The following is a 21,026-nucleotide window of genomic DNA, read 5'->3' as shown; positions in this document are numbered from 1 at the left end:
TTGGGGTGGGGGTATGCTCCATACATATGCGGGTGGGGGTACGTTCCATACATACGCGGGTGTGGGTACGGTCCGTACATACACTGTTGGGGTGGGGGTACACTCCATACATACGCGGGTGGGGGTACACTCCATACATATGCGGGTGGGGGTACGGTCCATACATAGACTGTTGGGGTGGGGGTACGCTCCATACATACGCGGGTGTGGGTACGGTCCATTCATACACGGGTGGGGGTACGGTCCGTACGTACACTGGTGGGGTGGGGGTATGGTCCGTACATGCATGGGGGGGGTACGGTCCGTACATACACGGGTGGAGGGTTACGGTTCGTACATGCACGGGTGGGGTGGGGGTACGGTCCGTACATGCACGGGGGGTACGCTCCATACATATGCGGGTGGGGGTACGGTCCGTACATACACGGGTGGGGGTACGGTCCGTACATACACTTTTGGGATGGGGGTACGCTCCATACATACGCGGGTGAGGGTACGGTCCGTACATTCACTGTTGGGGTGGGGGTACGCTCCATACATATACGGGTGGGGGTACGCTCCATACATACGCGGGTGGGTGTACGCTCCATACATACACTGTTGGGGTGGGGGTACGCTCCATACATATGCGGGTGGGGGTACGCTCCATACATACACTGTTGGGGTGGGGGTACGCTCCATACATACACGGGTGGGGGTACACTCCATACATACGCGGGTGGGGGTACGGTCCGTACATTCAATGTTGGGGTGGGGGTACACTCCATACATACGCGGGTGGGGGTACGGTCCGTACATACATGGGTGGGGGTACGGTCCATACATACACTGTTGGGGTGGGGGTGCGCTCCATACATACGTGGGTGAAGGTACGGTCCGTACGTACACGTGCCCACGCTGTGGAATGCTTGTGCGGCCCGTACCCAGGCCTTTGGCACATGGGTACGGGCTGTACCGCCATTGTTGGGGTGACGTGGGTGTGGGCATGGTACGACTCGTACCCACGCTCTTAAGGCGTGGGTACGGTACGTACCTGTATTGTTGTGTTGCCGGTTCGCGTCGTCACCCACTTCCGTTGTGGCGGACGCTGGCGTTGCTGGACACGCCCCCACCCCCTCGAAGTGACCAGGGCCTGGAGGTCAGGTATGTCCAGGGCATGTGTGCTGTGTGACTTGGGTGGGGGTTTTGTGTCCTGCCCCTGCCCCCCCCCTTTGCCCCTGGGTGTTGTTCTGACCTTCTGCGGCGTCTGCGTCGGTACCTGTAGAGGAGGTCGACTGCTATGAGGGCGGGGATGACACGTAGGTTCGGGTCCATGTCTGTCCGTCGCGTACAGGTGCTCCTTGTGCGCGTCGTCCTGATTTCCCGGCAGTTTTTGGCTGCCGGAAAATATTCTCCGCGCGGGATGGCGTCGGTGCGAATCGTACTTCCTGGTTCGTGGAACGCAGGCTGCATACGTCCCGACGTCACGTCGGCGCTTTTCCGGATGTCATTTGTATGTTTATTTTCCTCGGTTGGTGTTTTGTACGAATCGTACGGAAATCCTGTTTCCGTGCGAATCGTACTTTCATGTTTGTAAAGTTTTGCAACCGGGTACGAGTCGGACGGAGAAAACCCTCCGTCCGACGGTTCCTACCCGGTTTCTCCAGGATCCTAATCGGCACCCAAATATTAACTCTTTTCCTGATCCAATTAGGAAGATACAGCTACATTTTAAATACACTGCACCCTGTCCTCTCCACTGTGCAGGGCCTACCCTGGCAGTGATATATCTATTAAAAAGGTTTATTTTGCCAGGTCGAAATGGCTGTTTAGAACTGGGTATACTCGCTGCAAAGGCAGGCCTGAGACTGGTTTGCAGGTAAGTAAGTACGTGGCAAACCAAGTGCTGCAGGCCCTTTATTAGCACTTTATTTACAAACCCAGGTAGGAACACTTTTCTAGGGACTTACAAGTAAATTAACTATGCTAGTTGTGGACACAACAATGTTACCAGGTGTTTAAGGAGTGAGCACATGATCTTTAGAACTGGTTAGCAGTGAAAAGGTGCACAGAGTTCTAAGGCCAGCACAAACTCGATCAACAACATTAGAAGGATAAGGCCAAACTGTTTGGGGTACCCACCCTAAGACTGAAAGGGTTAAAAACATTTCATGAATGATCCCTTTTGTTTGGGAGCATGCAGTAATGCCATGCTTAGTGTCTAGGGAATTGTACGCTGGAAACCTTTTTAATGGTAAAGTTGAATTATGTTGATATTCAGGAAATGCTACTTTTAGTAAGTTGCATTTGTCTTGCTCATTTGGTGCCTGCAGGGTCACATGAGTAGGTGTAGTTGGCAATTTGCCTCTTTTACTCCTTCCAGACAGCCACATATTAGGCGGAATGGTTGATGGCCGGATGACATCCAAGGCAGGATGAGGGGCTCTGTGCACAGCCCTATTTGCACTTCAAAGGCACTGCCACATCTCACAAACAAAGAACATCACACTAGCCTATTGTGCCTGAGGACAGACTCAGACCAAGGCAGGGAGGGAGGAAATTTCAGACACTTCTGTGGGGGGAAAACTAAAGAAAATTCTCCCCTTCAAAGCTGGCATCAGGTATAACAAGCATTGGCATAGCCAATAGGTCTCGCTTTTGGGACCTTATGTGTTTAGCCAGAACTTTTGGCTATGTTGTAGAGCATTGTGGCTGCTCTGCATCATGTTGAAAAGTTATAATAAAAAGTGTTAAGCATTTTTGTTACCTTTATACAACCCAAGATGATATTATATACAACTGAACAACCTGATTAAAAAAAGATTTTAACATAAAATTATGTGGTACTGAGAGGTATTATGTGGTGTGTATTTATGTTGCATTGAGTAGTGTAAGGCTGTTCACTATATTGCTAGTAGTAAACCTTTCAATGTCAAGGTAAAGGGGCAACACGGAAATTAGGCCAGGCTTGTGAAAGTGTGGTCATTTGTGGAAAGCTGGATTAGAACCCAAACCTTCTGGTCGACAGCTGACAACTGCATCACTGAACCAAGCCGGTTCCCTCATTTCGGCTTCAGATGCTTCAGTCATATTTTGTTAGTCATGAGACTGGCTGTTCCTGAAACACTGCATGAACGTCACGGCTTTGACAGAACCATAAGGCCTACCACAGCCTCTCAGCAGAGAGCTCCCTTGCTGTTTGTCATCCAGGCATCTCTCAGTGGCCTCCCGAAGGGAGAGGCCCTCTGCCAGCTGAGTTTGAGCTGCTTTGGGGAGTGGTTGCATTTCAAAGAGTCTACGGTTCAGAACCCCACTACAATGTACCTCCGTGTGATGGAACCTCACCCCAAAGAAGTTAGGAAGAAAATGGATACCCGCCTGTTACCCAATGGGGATTGCTGAGGGTGACTTTGACCCACCTTTTCTGAAGTGGTGTACCCCAAAACACATTAGGTGAATAAATTGCTGCGGTGACCTTCCCAAAAGCATTCCTGCTAATGCAACATAGGAAGCCCCTTAATTAATAGCCAGAGCTGGCCTGATATAATGATGTTGTGTTGAGCAAATATGTAAATGTATACCCACGGAGGGATGAAGGCTCAAAGGCATTCCTGATGCGAGGGAGAAAATATATATTTTGAAGTAATTGCGCATGAAGTTGGCAGTATTGCGGCCCTGAGTGAGCGTGAGTGGGGAAAGGCCTCTGCGTTGCATTTCCCGTCCGAGAAGGCCACGCATTTTTTTAAATTATAAAATGAAAGACGCATGGGTGTTTGCACACATCCATTTCCCTCAGACATCGGATGCTACGACTGTAATATGTGTCCCGGGCTGTCGCGGGTGCCCGGGACGCTAATGGGACCCCTGAGGATGAAGCACCTAGGACAGTCCTGCACCAGGGCCAAGTCACGTGTCGTGGCCTTCCAGCGCCTGGAGGGGTGGGACAGCTCCTTATTCATTTGTCTATTTCCTTTTAAACACTGGCTGATGCTTATTCAAAGGAAGTGGTGTCGCTGCACTCCAGCAGCAAGCTGTGAGCACGTGACCCATTCTTTGGTCCACTCATCACCCACAAGTTCACCACACCAAACATTCACGAGATAAACAGAGCAGAAGCTCAACACAACAGAAACTCACAGACCAGAAGCTCACATGCTTGCCACCACAGACGTTCAAAAATTCACCACAGTAAGCAGTAACTTATCATAGCAGAAGTTTGCCAGAGAACAAGCTCGCGGGCTTAAGAAATATAGAAGCTCACCGCAGACGTTTATAAACACAAAACAGCGGAAGCTCATCATAGCAAAACCCACAAGCCAACGACAGGTGAAGTTTACACGATCACCACTGCAGAATTCACAAGCTCATCTCCGAAGAGCACCTAATCCGTGGTAGCAGGCGCTATAGAAATGCGCCTTTCCCCTCTTCTATCCCTCCGCGATCCTTCCCAATCCAAATAACTGACAAACATATCCCCCACTCAAATTACTTTAATATTTCCCTATACTAATTCACCACTAATCTTTATGGGTTCCGGAGTAGCACGCTACTAGCCGAAAAATCGCTTCGACGCCTCGTCTGGGGTTGTAAGCGCTATATAAATACAATTACAATACAATAGTACAAAAGCGTGCATTTCACCACAGCAAAAGCTCACTAGTTCTCTATCAGAAGCTCACAGGCTGGCCACAGACGTTGACATGCTCACCACCAGTCATTACATCAGAACTCCCAGAGTCAACAAAACGGAATCTAAACACTAAAACAACCCACCGTGATATCAAGTGTGCTGCAGAATGAGGTCATACCAAGACCAAAAGTAACCACCATTTTTTTCAATAAAGCAGAAAATCACAACCTTACCCACTGTACATCTTCACAGAAAAAACTCCCAAACTCACCACAGCCTGTGCAATAAATATCTGGTGTGTTGACTAAGCATATTGTGGCCGCTCACCTACACGGAATGTCACGTGACCTTCACACAGAACCCAATTGTTCTGTTTACAAAGCAGTTCCCCAGATACCAATGGCAGGAATGTGCATTGTGTTCAAACGATCCTTCACATCACGCACACACACACATACATAAAGGAGCGAACATACCAGGGCCCCCCCTACGTACTTTCCAACGGCACTGGCCTGCACGTGACCCTGTCTTTCAGAGTCCTACCAGCCTCTCGAATGCCCTAGCAGGGCCACCAGGGAGAAGAGCTGTCCTGGTGTGAGTGACTCTGCCCCAGCGCCACCGGCCTGTCACTGAGAGTCTCCTGGGTCTCCTATGTCCTGTGCCAGGCACTCACTCACCAGTCTCCCTGCAGAAGTCTGGGTGCCACAGCGGCAGTGAGGAAAGAAGAACGAGAAGAGCCTGCCCTGCCTTGCCCCACCCTCCTTCTGACCTCCCACCCAGCACTCACTCCCCACTTTTCTCACTTCCCTCTGTCGCATGTCTGTGCTTACGTCTTATCTTAATCCCCTGCTTTTTACACCTCAGGCAGAGGAAGGCACTCGCATAGCAGGGCAGTCAAGCGCTGGGGGGGTGCAGTATCGGGTCCTGGCTCTGCAGCGGAGTCCGAGCCACTCTATGCAGTGGGCAGTTAAAGGCACTGGCCGGCTACGGGGGACAGTGGCAGCCTCTGTATGAGGTGGGCAGTGGCATGCGCTGGCTACAGAGGTGTTTGCCCGGTTTAGTCAGTAGGTGTGAAATGGCAGCCGCTATGACTACATCTCAAGAGTGAAGCCCCTCCTGACATTCACAGCTGAGTATCAGTCCTAGAATAGACACCCAGCACATTCATTCCTCAGTACGGTCACAGTGCAAACCTCCCAGTACCCCGTAAACACACACGGGTAGATTCACAAAAGTCATTACGAGTACAGAAAGTCATGGCTGCCAGGTTTCCTAGGACCGTGCGTGACTCGTTAGACTAGTCCGTTTTTCCCCCTGAGGATTTGGGGCTTGTGTTCTTACTTAACACATTACGAAACCAGGACTAGAAGTTGAGGAAGTCTAGCAAACGAGAAAAACAAACGCGCGCGAGCCTCTCACGTTAAAGGAGGAGTCAGCAGGGGGAGGGGAGACAGGAGGGGGCCTGCACCTGTTTCCCTTCCGGGAACGAGCATGGACACCATGTGTTTGCAAGTTAACTACTAACATATGGTGTCAACGCTCGCTCCCGCAAGGAAATCGCCAGACGTGCACGCGTTGCCATTAAAAGCAATGCAACGCATGCACGTTTTTGGCTGAAAATGCGCATCCATGGCTAAAAGTCTTCTCCCCAAGCAGCGCATGCACGCTGCGTAGGCAAGACCTAAAAATGAGACTCTCAGACTTACTTTAGTTCACTTCTGGACGTGTTTAAGAGTTCCCAGAGGACTGCCCTACTACCTATGGCCTGCTATGTACTGCAGACTACTACCCTGCTGCACCAAGAGGACTGCCCTGCTGCCTGAAGTATACTCTGTGTCCTCAGAGGACTTCCTTTCTGCTTGATACCTGCTTCCCTGCTTGAACCCAAGAATTTCAGAGTGACTCCAAGGGCTAGTTGGATGGTTTCCTGATCAGTGCCTCAGGGGTAAAAAAGGCTCCAACCATCCAAATTCCCCATCCTGAGTGAGTCCTGACCCTCCAAGTGGTGCTTCTATAATCCTGGACACTTGGAAGGGGTGCTAAAGGTGCCCAGATTGCCCAAATGCCAGAAAGTGCTCTGAGAACCTGAACAATCTACCTGCCACTTATCCGTCCAAGGTGCACCACCGCTCAGTCTTATTTTGCGGTAGCTCCCACTACATTCTTCTCCACAGCAGCAAATCCTGTCCCGCAGCTCCTTACAGATGGGGTATCCAGCCACATGGAGCCTCATCGGCTGCAGCCTGCCGCACTGCCCCACTGAAGAGACAAAGGGCCTGATTTAGATCTTGGCGGCAATGGTCCTGCTATTGCTTTTTCAATGGTTTTTCCACCCGCCTAATTGGCGGTCCATCCACCGTATTTAGAAGTTATTGGGTCTATAAATGAAAGATTGCCTGAGTCCCGCTGACTCTGCCATGATTGTTTGGCCCCGTTATCTGCATCACAGGCAAAAGTGGCTGTCCAAGGGAGTCCAGCCAGGATTGCCACTGAGCTGATTGCGAAGTGCTTTTCCATCGAGGGAACTGTGGCGGGAGTACCTCCTACCTCAAGTTGGCGAAATCGAAGCAAGGTAGACATGCACCTTTTTTTACTGTTTTCCACTTCACTTTCTGCCTTGAGCGCCATTGTCCAGGTCCCTCCTCTGCTGCCGCAACTTCACCACACACTGCTGTTGCCAGGAACCAAGGTCAGCTTCTTTTACAATTCACATACTATGAATTATATGTTGTCAAATGGTGTAGCATCATGTATTTATACATTGCTCTTACATGCAATTGTTCTTTATGTGTAATGAATACAGTTGTGTTCATTTTACAACTTATCAAGGTAAAATTAACACACCTGTATAGATGCTTAAATTGTTGTTGTTGTTGTGATGCTTGTGTGTGTTGTGCATGTGGTGCCTGCAGGTGTGCGTCATACATTATATAACAAAAATGGCCATTACACATTAACAACCTATGCTCTCTGGTGAATACACAACAAATGTATTATTGAGGCATTAAATGTACCATTTACCATTCTCCACTTCACAAGGGACTTACTCCATCAACAAACCGCCACTAGGACATTGCTATCACAATGGGAACATCTAAATTGGCTTTGTGCAAACTCTCCAGGTTGGCGGCGATGGAGTAGTGTTAGCCAGGATAGTAGTCCGCCTTGATGGCGTTTACGTGACGGTAAATAGTCTGTTGATCTGGACGGCGGTTCAACCAGCCCAGATTGAAGTACTGGGTTTTTCAGAACCAGCCCAGCGGTGCCAGGGGACACACCCGAAGACTTCGAGTTCTTCCTGTTTCGGACCACAGAAACACAGAGTCTTCTAGGTGAAGTCAAAGATCGTATTTATTGGCTGCAGACCAATCACAGGTATCCGAGAAGTACAACACAGTGTATGTTCTCAGGAGACTGCTCCCAACCAAAAACCAGTCTTTTCTTACTTACAGAATATTACGCTCTGGGCAACACCGCCCCTATTTTACAAGTGGTCGTTCACATATTTTCACTTCAAAGGAAGAGCACAGTCATGATGATAATCCCATATTTCAGCTCGGTCAGCACATGATTATTTACCCAGCGAGGCTCAGAACCCTCATCAGATATCAGCAGACCCCAATAAAACGGACACCTCCTACTCGTAAAACAAGCCATAAAGTAGGAAACAGAGTAGAGTGTGAAAGGGATTAGTCAGGAATCGCGTGGGATACACGATTTTATGATGTGTTGGGCCCTGATGCTAATCCCATCAGGCCGCAGTAAAAGGAACCGGCCGGGCAGGACTGACCTCGGGCAGCAGAGTCAGTTTGCATAGGTCACACAGAAACAAAAGAAAGATTGCGTGTCCTTTAGGCCTGGGCATAGCCTCAATGCACAGCCTATGTGAGGGCAACCACAAAATGGTTACCCTTTTAAAATGGAACCCGAGGGTTCGACATGTAGTATCGTATACACGGTGAATTCATCGGTGAAACATGACGAAAACACTCATACATACCGCATTAGTCATTTGCGGTTCGCTGATACCAAAATCGGCAGGGTAGGACCGTGTTACCAACATGGTTCTGAAATTTACAGTACCACAGACCCTCCTTTTGCCCTTACATAGGCAATAACTATACTCATACTAATCTGAGTCCAGGTCTATATTCATAAAGTCATGAAGATGTTGCTGTAGCATCATCCTATTGCTTAGTTCGTCCCTTGATACAGGTCTCCTTACACATGATGTAACACAGAGGCTACAAACTACAGGAGCACACTTTACACATAGACAGAACAGGAAAAGGATGGCTAAGATCGTCCCAATGACTATTAGAATCTTCCATCCCCAAGCTGATATCAGTCCCCAGAACCACCCCATCATCGACCAGTATCCTTTATCCACATGAATGGATTCGGAAATCTTATGCAGTTTGGAGATGGCTTGATAGACTGTCGGTGCGCTATCTGGTATGAAAATACAACAGCTTGATTGGATAACCTTGCATACCCCACCACAGTCTGCAAGTATGACATCTAGAACCATACGGTTCTGCAACGTCATGAAGCGATCTGCTTGGAGCTCAGCTGTCAAGTTACCAAGGGCACCAGCCGTTACATTAACAGTGGTTTCAACTACACGAGTCAGTTGTCTCAGGTTCCTACTATTGACCATTGGTCCCCAAAACGGCAGGAAACCCAGGAAAAAGTCTCCCGCTTCCTGACCGGCATTATCCTCCTTACTAACAACGCCTCTCACAACTCTGGTTTTGTGATAATCAGAGGCGGCAGTAAATGTCGGCGGTAGCAAATTTGCAACATAACACGTGCCCGAGAAATCAGGGGGCAACCATGTATATGCTCGATCATTACAAACAAAATATGTACCCTTGTCAGCCAAAAACGCAGGGGAAAACTGTTATGGGAAAATGTTCGTTTCAGCACAGTCACTCTTCCCTAACTGAGCTCTTGGATTTTGACCATTACCTTGTAAACAGAACCGACCTATGTGGGGTACGACCCAAATCGGGGATGAACTTTTACGCTGTTTCTCGCCCAAACTAATGCTATACCCCGTCGTGTTCCAACCCACATAAGCTCGCAACTCATCCTTGGGAATATATGAGTATGCATCGATATCTCTGCTCATGTCAGCAACTCCTCTCATCAAGGCTTTATTGTTCGTGCTAGATCTAATGGAACGCGGTGGTCGTGGAGAATAGGTCTCAAGTGCAAAAAGAAACATAGTCTGGAATGCCCATGATGACCCATTATAGCTATACGGCAGCACTAGATATGGGATACCCTTATTAATGGTATGCTGCATCAAACCACACACCCAGCAATTCGTCCTATTCATAACTAGTTGGTGCTGGTGCAGAAGTTGAATAAACAAATTGTTTACGAACTCAGAACGTCTAGCTTGTTCGTGTTCAGGCAGAGGGTGGAAAGAGTGTGAGGAAACAGTAGGAAGAGTTATGGGCTGTATAGTGGGTGCAGACGACACTTGAAAAGACAATAATACATAACCTACAGAAAACATCATCATGCTAAATAGGACAAACAGACATAATATTACAAAACATTTGCTATTCATTACTTTACACATTCTGTTCTTAAAATTTATTTCCTCAGGGGGTCTCTTCATCTCGAAATACTCCATCCTCTAATCGTGCTGTTCGCGGCGGGTGAGTGTCTTCTGCTAAGGAGTACACCTGTCAGTCCAGGGAACGCCCTAGACCAACCAGACCGTTGACCTAACGTCTCCGGCTTGTACCCCGAAGTCTTGGCACCGCGACCCTGCAGCTGAACCCGGATGGCGGTTCGAAAAAGCAAAAATAAGAACGTTTTTCAGATGGAAGAGAGAGCTGCACTTCTCAAAAAAAAAAATATATCAAAGAAAAATAATTTTTATTTGTCCATAGTTCTCGGCCTCAGATTGTAGCGACTTCTTGTAGGTACTGTTTGGTCTTGAAACAAGAGTTCAGGCTCTGTAGTGTCCAATTGAATTGACGGTGGCACAGTTTCTTGCAAGATGTCATCGCCTTCCTTCTCAGAAAGCGTTCCTTTTACTCGTGCATCGCTAAACGGCAGGAAACGAGGCACAGTCTCAGTCTCTGAGTCAGCGATTCCTTTCTGGACCCACTGGTCGTAAGGCAAAGGCAAAGGGACCCTTTTGCAGTGAACGCCGTGTACCCAGTTCTTTTTCCCTTTTACTCGAACAGCCGATCTCGTGGAAAGAAGGACGAGATGGGGGCCGGTCCAACGGGGCTCATCATTCTTTGTCCTTTTGAAGTTTTTGACCAGCACCCATGATCCAGGATTGATAGGGCGTCCTGGAGCTTCAGAGACCTGAGGCAGAGTATCATGCACCTGTTGGTGTAAAACACGCAATTTAGCCGTCAATTCATACATATAATCAAGCAGTATTGGGTGTTCGATCTCGCTGAATTTTGTAGGCCTTGGCACTCCCCATATATTGGCCGGGCGGCCAAACACGATTTCGTAGGGACTAAGTCCCACCCATGAATGCACAGTCATTCTTGTTGATAGGAGTGCTAAGGGCAGAGCGTCAGGCCATTTAAGACCAGAACTCGCTTGGATCTTGGCTAATTTGAGCTTCAATGTGCCATTGTAACACTCTACTAGTCCAGCTGATTGGGGGTGATTTGCAGCGTGGAATTTTTGCTTTATACCTAGTCCCTCACATACATTCTTTATCACTCGTCCCACGAATTCACTCCCATTATCACTCCATACCATTCTTGGCATTCCAAACTAGGGAAGAATTCTTTGACAAGGGCTTTAGCTGTGGATAAGGCAGTATTGTCTTTTAGGGGATAGGCTTCTATCCACCTTGAAAAAGTGCAGACAACAACAAGTACATATTTCAAATTGTTGCACCTTTCCATGTGGATGAAATCTAGCTGCAAAACCTCAAACGGATACGTTGGAGGCGCAAAATGGCCAGCTGGAGTTGGGGTACCCCTACCAGGATTGTATTTCAAACATACCATGCAATTTTTGACCACATTCTCTGCACACTTGGGAATTCCAGCGTTCTGCCATACTGGAGCCAACAACTTACAAATCCCTTTCACACTGATATGCGCCATTCCATGTGCCATCGTGACCACTGGAAGCACATATGCATCAGGTAACAACCATCACCGGTGTTCTGACAGATCAATCCAACAACCATTTTCATCCAATTTACCCTTACTTTCTTTCCACATGCTCAATTCTTTCTCTGTGGCTTCAGCTTGAAGGGACTTTACACTCTCTATCGTTTCTTCACACATTCCAACATCACCCACCCATCTTGCAGGGCCTGTAACATACATTCGATTCGTCACATCTTTTGCTGTTTCTTTCGCGATTTCATCAGCAAATGCATTACCACGACCAACATCATCAATAACCTTCTTGTGTGCACTGCATTTCACAATCGCAACCTGTAATGGCAAGGTCAACGACTCAAGGAGATCATTCACCAACTGACCTTTCTGAATCTTAGTTCCATGCGAAGTCAGGAACCCACGTTCTTTCCACAAGCGCCCAAAACTGTGGGCCACGCCAAAGGCACACTGACTGTCAGTATATATGTTCACTTTCATTCCTTTCGACAACACGCATGCACTTGTAAGTGCAATTAATTCCGCTGCTTGAGCCGAATTATGTGGTATACGTGCAGTTTCAACAATCGTGTGCAAAGTCGTGACAGCATATGCAGCAGTCGTATCACCATTCGGAAGCTTGAAACATGAGCCATCCACCCATAAGGTACCATCACACTCAACCAGGGGAGTATCTTTAAGATCCACTCTCCCTTTTGTTTCGTCTTCTGTTCTGAACAGACAATCATGCTGTTCAATCTCATCTGTGTCTGCTGAAATCGGCAGTAAAGTAGCTGGATTCAACGTGTTGCACCTCTTTATGTGCACATGACTCGCTAGCAGTGTCAACTCATAACCTGACAAGTTAAGTGCTGTGTCTTGGTCCTGTTTAATAACGTGTCCACTGCGTGTGGCACCATCACAATCAACGTGTTGTTCATTACTAACCCTGCAGACTGTCGAATAGAAACAGCTGCTGCCGCTGTGGCTCTCAAACAACTTGGCAATGCCTTGGCTACCGGATCCAAAGTCGACGAAAAATACGCGCATGGACGCTGTCTGTCTCCAAAAGACTGTGTCAGCACTGACAACGCACAACCTTCTTTCTCGTGAACATACAATGTAAAAGGTTTACTGTAGTCTGGGGTACCCAATACAGGAGCCGAACATAATGCCTTACGTAATTCCGAAAAACTTTTCTGACACTCTTCAGACCATGGGACGGGATTCGGTGTATCTTTGCATGTTAATGCTATCAAAGGTTTTGCCAGCAAAGAAAAACTCGGGATCCACTGCCTACAGTATGAAGTAATCCCCAAGAAAGCACGCACTTCTCTCTGTGTTCTTGGCACGCTCAATTGTGCAATGGCTTGAATTCTCTCTGGGGTCAGTTTCCTTCCCTCCTTCGACAAGAGATGACCTAAGTAGGTCACTTCTTGTCGACAATATTGCAGTTTTGAGAGAGACACTTTGTGATGAAAGACAGACAAATGACGCAACAATGACAATGTAGCTTCTCTACAAATCTCCTCAGTATCCGCGGCGATTAGTAAATCGTCAACATACTGAATAAGGGTAGCACCACTAGGTAAGACAATTGTATCAAGCTGCGCTTTTAAAGCCTGACTGTATATTGATGGACTTTCACAGTAGCCCTGCGGGGCGCGTTTAAAGCGGAAGCTGCGACCTCTTAAACTAAAACCAAAAATATCCCTGCTTTCCTCTGCAATCGGAATGCTAAAGAAAGCGTTCTTTAAATCAATCACTGAGAACCAAGCAACGGAAGCTGGGATCATAGTTAACAAGGCAGTTATATCAGGGACAACTGGCAACTGTGGCACAACTATCTTATTTACTTCTCTAAGATCGATCACAAATCTGTAAACAGGTGGCTGAGAAGGGTCAGTACGTTTTAAAACAGGCAAAACCGGACTATTGCAAAGTTGCCTCTTGTCTCTTCAAGTACATCCTTTTCAATCAAGTCATAGATGATCGCTAACAACGCTTTCTCACCTTCATTAGAGATCTTGTACTGGGGAATGCGTGGCAATTTAACACTGGCTTTCAAAGTGACCACATATGGCGGTATTTCCAAGCGACCCACATCGTTAGGACCAGTAGCCCAAAGGACATCCGGAAGAGACGACAATTCAGCTGGCAGTTTATTCTTCGACAAATACATTGGAGAAATCACCTCCCTACCCAGTGTAAGTTGCACTCCCGAGGGGGAACAATATAATGTCGAATGTAATCTCTTTAACAAATCCAATCCTAACAGATTTTCACCACAACCTGTCGTTAGGATAAGGGGTGCTTTCAGCTCACAAGGTCCGACAGAAAGGGGCATAGGACTAGAGATCGGGTTCCTAACCGGGGCGCCAGAAAAACCTACTGAAACATTCATTTTGCCAGACAAAGGCGCGCCAGGGAGTTTTGAGTGCATAATTGAACTCTTTGCAGCACCAGTATCCAATAGAAAAGGCTCTGATACACCCGCTGTAGTCACCTTGACATACGGTCCACTCTGGTCCACTGGTACTGAAACAACTCCCTTTCTCTTTCTATGGCTGTCCTAGTAATCATCACCTTCCGCATTTCCATCTTCTGCATAATAGTCGTTATTATAGTACTGAGCTGTCCCACCAGTTACATTGGCCTGCTGATCAAAACTGTTCATCGTATTTTGAGGCGGAAGAGGACGCGCGTTCTGGGGAACATTCCCACGCCCTCTACCTCTAGGAGCTTGCTGACCACCTCTACCTCTCGCGCCATAAGCATTATTCGTGCGCTGCAACAATATAGGACAACTATACTTAAAATGACCTTCTTGTTTGCAATACGAACACTGATTGGGACCCACAGGAACATGCGGTTGGGAATACCCGAACCTTTGCGAGTTACTCTGAAACTGTTGGGGTTGTTGGTAGTTACTCTGACCTTGCTTATAGTTATTCTGATCTCCATGTGGCGGGTAAGCCTCCTGTAAAAGAACCTTCGTCTTTAATTCTTTTATTTTCTTGTCTACTCTATCCTTCTCATCTTTATCCCTATTTTCGTAATACTGTGCAGTAGCCAGTATTTGCGCTGATGAGGAAACAGCCCAAGAACTCTCTGAATCTTTTAATTTCTTACACAACTCGGGAAGCAAATTATGCACAAATTTATCAACAAATAACCGTTGACCACCTTCCGTACTCATGTCTTGACCACTGTGGTCGATAAATGTTTCTTCAAACCTGGTGAAGAAATCAGACACTGTTTCGTCTTTCTTTTGTTTGCATGCGGATAATTTATCCCAATTCACACGCATCGCTGGCATTAAAGTCTTCATGTAGGTAATAATTCTACCAGGGAGTTCTGCTACTAAGGGCTCAGGTTTCGCACCACCAACTTGTCTAGTATCTGTAGCAGTGATATAAGCCCATGTGCCACCTAGTTCTGCAGCATGATCTGTAATACGAATCAACCCCCATAAAGGCTGCGGAACGACATTCCCGAACAACATATCTATGTCAGCTAGGTTCATGACACACGATTCTGCAGTCTGTGATAACTCCTTATAATATCCTGCAGGGTTTTTACGGGGGTCAGGCAATGTCTGCTTAAGGGCTAAAACTTCTGATCGCTTCCAAGGAACATGCACCCAAACACGTTGGAAATGAGCTGGCATAGCAGCAATACCGTTAGCGGCATCAGCCGCAACCGCGTCCTTCCATACCGGAGGGACTTCTCTCATAGGGTATTGTCTAACCTTCCTATCAGAAGAGTCACGTTCAAACAGTGACTGAGAAGGATCCTCGATCCTAAAAGACAACTGCCTTCTCAACATCGGGACCCACAATCGTACCTTTTCCAAATTCAAACCGTACATGACACAATTCCTGCGGGCTTAAGTCCAAACCATGATCTTCCAATTCCTCACAGAGAAATACACACATTTTCTCGAAAACGTATCTCTGTTTTGGTGCTTCCCATTGATGAAAAACATTTACAACAGACTCTACATCATATCTTGAAGGAAAAACAATCCATTTATATGCCATGCGGTCTAATACTTCTTTCTCTTCAGAACCTGGCAGCTGACTACGCAACTGCGTACGTTGTGAACCAGGGGTCGTACTAGATGACCCAAAGAGAGGCGATATAAAACTAGTGACCGCACTAGCTATTCGTTGTCGTGTAGAAGGAAAAGTTGAGGCAAGAACAGGGGGAAAGACAGAGGGAAGAAAAACGGGTGCAGATACAGGTACAGGGGTCGTATCAGGAAGAGCGCCGAGGGAGGCAGCTGATGTACTAGGTGAAGTCGCAGGAAGCGCAGAAGAGATAGGCAGCGAAACCGGCGGCCCTTGAGAGGGCTGCGCCTTAGGCATAGGAGCCGGGTGAGGAGGAGCTGGCGGCTGCGGGAAAGCTTGCGGCAAATTAACTGGAGGCCGTACATTTAAAGGCTGCGGAGGCACTGTAGCACTACGGGGGTGGCGAACTCAGCAAATGTGACATTAGGGGATCTTTCTCCTTTTCTTCTGACGCATCTTGCTGAAGGCGCGGCAAAACTGGGTAGCATTTATCAATCACTAATTTACGTTGCCTGTGCAGCTGCTCATTCATTTGCTCTTCTTCATTATCTTTAAACTGCAAGGCTGCTTGCATTATCGACATACCTTTCTCTCTTTTATTTTTCTTGGCTAATTTGATTTCTTTCTGCTTGGCTTCCTTTCGCCATAGGCGGAAAGAATCAAACATCGCCGGCCGGGCTTTCTTTTTAAATAATTTAACTTCTAAGTTATCTAGGATTTCTGTGTCGAAACTACCATTTTGGGGCCATTTTAAAACACCATCCTTCCTGGTGTATCGGATCCATACTTCATTATACACAATGGGGCCCACGCCATGTTTCACATAAAGCTCATACGTTGGAGTTCCAATTGGAGGAACCGGACACGAATCCTCTAATCGGGAGTCCCTATTACTACCCAAACAAAACAAATTCCCAAATATACTAGAACCAGGCATCGTCGCTCACTAGTTTAGTTTCAAACTTCAAAGGATTATCGAATACGATAGTCTCGTGAATACACGAGTCCTTCGGCTTTGGCACTTGCAAGTTCCAAATCAAAGCGATCCCAAAGGGATACCAAACCAAACTAAGGACTGGGAGACGTTCCACTTATACTTAACTGAGGTATCGATGACGTCACCAGAAGACTCGTTAAATCGTTTCGCTCTACCAAATCATCAAGGGTCCAAAACAGGGCGATAGTCAGGGCAGCAGTCCTTTGTAGCCGTCGGGACGCGGAGAACCTCGCAGCAAAGACTTTCGGACCACATCGACATGCAGGGGTCGATGAAGTGGCGGCCTTCCTCCAGAATTTTCACACAAAGCTCCTCACGAACCTCTGGCTTGGACCAGTACCGCTGAAATCGCCCCTACGTTGGGCACCAACTGAAGTACTGGGTTTTTCAGAACCAACCCAGCGGTGCCAGGGGACACACCCGAAGACTTCGAGTTCTTCCTGTTTCGGACCACAGAAACACAGAGTCTTCTAGGTGAAGTCAAAGATCGTATTTATTGGCTGCAGACCAATCACAGGTATCCGAGAAGTACAACACAGTGTATGTTCTCAGGAGATTGCTCCCAACCAAAAACCAGTCTTTTCTTATATACAGAATATTACGCTCTGGGCAACACCGCCCCTATTTTACAAGTGGTTGTTCACATATTTTCACTTCAAAGGAAGAGCACAGTCATGATGATAATCCCACATTTCAGCTCGGTCAGCACATGATTATTTACCCAGCGAGGCTCAGAACCCTCATCAGATATCAGCAGACCCCAATAAAACGGACACCTCCTACTCGTAAAACAAGCCATAAAGTAGGAAACAGAGTAGAGTGTGAAAGGGATTAGTCAGGAGTCGCGTGGGATACACGATTTTATGATGTATTGGGCCCTGATGCTAATCCCATAAGGCCGCAGTAAAAGGAACCGGCCGGGCAGGACTGACCTCGGGCAGCGGAGTCAGTTTGCATAGGTCACACAGAAACAAAAGAAAGATTGCGTGTCCTTTAGGCCTGGGCATGGCCTCAATGCACAGCCTATGTGAGGGCAACCACAAAATGGTTACCCTTTTAAAATGGAACCCGAGGGTTCGACATGTAGTGAAACATGACGAAAACACTCATACATACCGCATTAGTCATTTGCGGTTCGCTGATATCAAAATCGGCAGGGTAGGACCGTGTTACCAACATGGTTCCGAAATTTACAGTACCACAAGATCTAAATAAGGCTGCTGGAATCCTTCAGCTCGACCTAGTATTTGCAAGAGTCAACACGGAGGGACAGCTGTAGTCCCGCCAAGATCTAAATCAGGCCCAAAGTTGGAACGAAGAACTCTTTACTGCGACTCAACTGACGCCTCCTCCTTGGACACCGCCGGCTGCCTTGCTATGCTGAACTTTCCCTTCTTAGATATTTGTACTAACTCTAAAGGGGAACAGAGACAGGTCACAATCCACTTCATGTATTGTTATGTGCCTGGGTAAGTTGCAACATCGTCCTAATTTTGCACAATAACATTTCTGATTTGCCCTTTTGCGCATATTTGCATGCACAACAATGTTGGATTAGTTTCCCTGAAACTACTTTGTGTACATAGCTAGCTTCGCATAACATTATCACGATGCCTCAAACACCAAGTACAAGGCCTCTTGATGCACTATGTACAAATGCCGTTCTATCATCATCCTTGGGACAGCAGGGCTATCTACATATCCATAACATTGCTAATCTATATGCACATCCCAAGGATGTTTTATATCGTAAATAATGAGCATTAAGGGTCCCTGCATGCTGAGATTTACACCATGCAGCGGTCTGACATCTCCGTGAGGGGGTGTCCTTTTCGTAAGACAGACTCCTGCATTCTCTCCCACCTGGTAATGGGGTTGGATCGTCCCATGGGGGGATTCTTGGCTTCACACCCACACACACTCCAGGTACACTCAGAGTAGGGTTTTCATTATAGGAGTTTGCCTGATTACTGCCTTGTTTATATGCCTACATACATGCTCTGTTCTAGCACCATGGTAGTACTATATCTACTATTTACACTCTTGGTGCTTGTAATCACCTTCATCTGCTTGTGTCTACTGATTATCACAGCACATCTATTCTATACAAGAATAACGTTGGTTCAATAAATATATTGAAAATGGCCCACTGTGTATTCTGTATATTTCTCTGAGTACTAGTAAGCATGAGTGACTGAGCGAAAGCTTCTGATCTGTTTCTATGATCACTGAGGGGTCAGGGTTTTCATATTCAGTAGTTGCCGAAAAACAATTTGCTCCCTGGTAAGGTTAGGGGGGCTTATGGTGGCACTGTGAGCTAGCTGGTCTATAGGCCAAAATATCCTGCAGGGGTGCCCGGAATCAGTCTAGGCAGGTCACCCGAAGTTTATGTTGTTCAACAAATGCGCAGGTCCTACGGATTTGTGGGAACTACCCAACAGTATCCAACCTGTGCTCCATCCACGGTCAGGCATACCTTTCGACGTTACCCCGGTCTTGTGAGACTAAATGACCACAATTGATGCTTTGATCTCTTAGGTGCTATTTTTTGCTTAAAACTTTAAAGATTCATAACTACGGTTCTACTGAATTCATTTTTCGGGTTTGAAATAACTTATTGAAATGTACTCTATTTTTCAAAGTTGGTGTAGGATTTTTCTTGTGTTGGGTTCTCACTGTATTACTGTTACTGCATAAATACTTTACACATTACTTCTGAGTTAAGCCTTACAGCTTTTGTGACAAGCTCCTAGTGGATTAAGCACAGGTTATTTTAATGATTCTTTATGGTTCACCCTGACAAGAATTATGGCTGTTGCATGAGTAGAGTTTTAACCCTCCTAAAATAACAACCTCATTTTTCAAATGAATGCTCAGGAGTGGGATGCATGTACTTGTGATCGTGCAGTATCATACAGTGGTTAGTATAACACTAAAACCCCATATAAATAAATCCAGATTCAACCTCTTTTTAAAATTCCACTTGACTTGCCATTTTTGCTTCTTCTTAAATCCAACCCCAATCCACATGACAGTCTGTTCCTGTGACTCTGACTGTAAGCGTGGAGCTTCAGCACAGAGGACTCTGCAAAGAGAGGGAGCTTCCAGCAGGAAGGCCCTGAGAGCCTGTGATGAGGCACAGCAGAGGAGGAGGCTGTGGAGGAGCAAGAGGAGGTCTTGGCTGCAGGTCCTGAGCTGCAGCACTCAGAGAAGAAAGACAGCTCACCCCTAGGAGTGGAGCTCCTTCTCATGGCAGAAAACAGTGTCTTTTCCTGTGGTCTGTCCCAAGAGGAGCTGGAAGACAGAAAAACAGATACGGAGCTGAAGCTGCAGCTGGCCAAATTATTATTGGAGGCAGCCAAAGAACAGGCTGCTACCCAGAGTGCCCTTGAAGAAAGGAAATTGGCCATGGAGGAGGCCACTAGGGCCCATGGGGAAAAGAAGTTGACCATTTAGGAAAGAAAATTGGTCCCCATGATCTAAGTCTCAGAGAGTTGGAATTCAAAGCCAAGACAGCAGAGCCCAGCAAGAATGGTGGCAGCGTACCCTCAGTGTACCCTGGAGAGTTGGGAGTCCACATATCACAATACATGGTGCACAGCGATTTGGTGGGAGAGGACAGTCAAGTGGTTTTTAGCTTATTAGGTAGACCTGAGGAGGTGCAGGGTCTCAGAGCAGCATTGGGGGTAGCTTATGGAAACAACCCACACCAGGGAGGGACACACTTCTTACACTAGAGGCGGGGGATCGAATGAATGATGCCCCTATCACGACCATCCTTGTCTCCAAATTTTGGCTGACCACTGAGTGGTTGAGTGAGGGGCAGCCACGTCAATGATTTTACTGGGTGGTGCATCACACATAGAAAGAGCAAATAATGTGGAGCAATAAAAGTATTTCTTCTTGTTGTTCCACTGTAATTCCTCCCCTTGAAAGGAGTTGGTTTCTGGCACTGCCTCAGATTTATCAATCCTTTTAAATCTGGGGCAATGTCAAAAACCCATTGGTGTTGTGTGGGAACACCGAAAGCAATACCCATGACAAGCCCCTTTAATGCAGAAGACTGCGTAAAAGAGGGCCATATGTACAAGGCCATGTAAAACCATGCAAAGTGGCATTACGTGACCTTGTAAATAAGGGCCAGCACCATCAAAGCATCAAAAAAGGTGACACTCAAGTAGTGTTAGGGGCTTGAAACTATGCCCCATGGTCTCCTGAGGATGTACAAATCTTTTTGCCAGGCTCCT

This window comes from Triturus cristatus, chromosome 4_2 (genome assembly GCF_964204655.1).
Source record: "Triturus cristatus chromosome 4_2, aTriCri1.1, whole genome shotgun sequence".
In the NCBI taxonomy this organism is placed as follows: Eukaryota; Metazoa; Chordata; class Amphibia; order Caudata; family Salamandridae; genus Triturus; species Triturus cristatus.
This window is presented reverse-complemented; position numbering follows the sequence as displayed.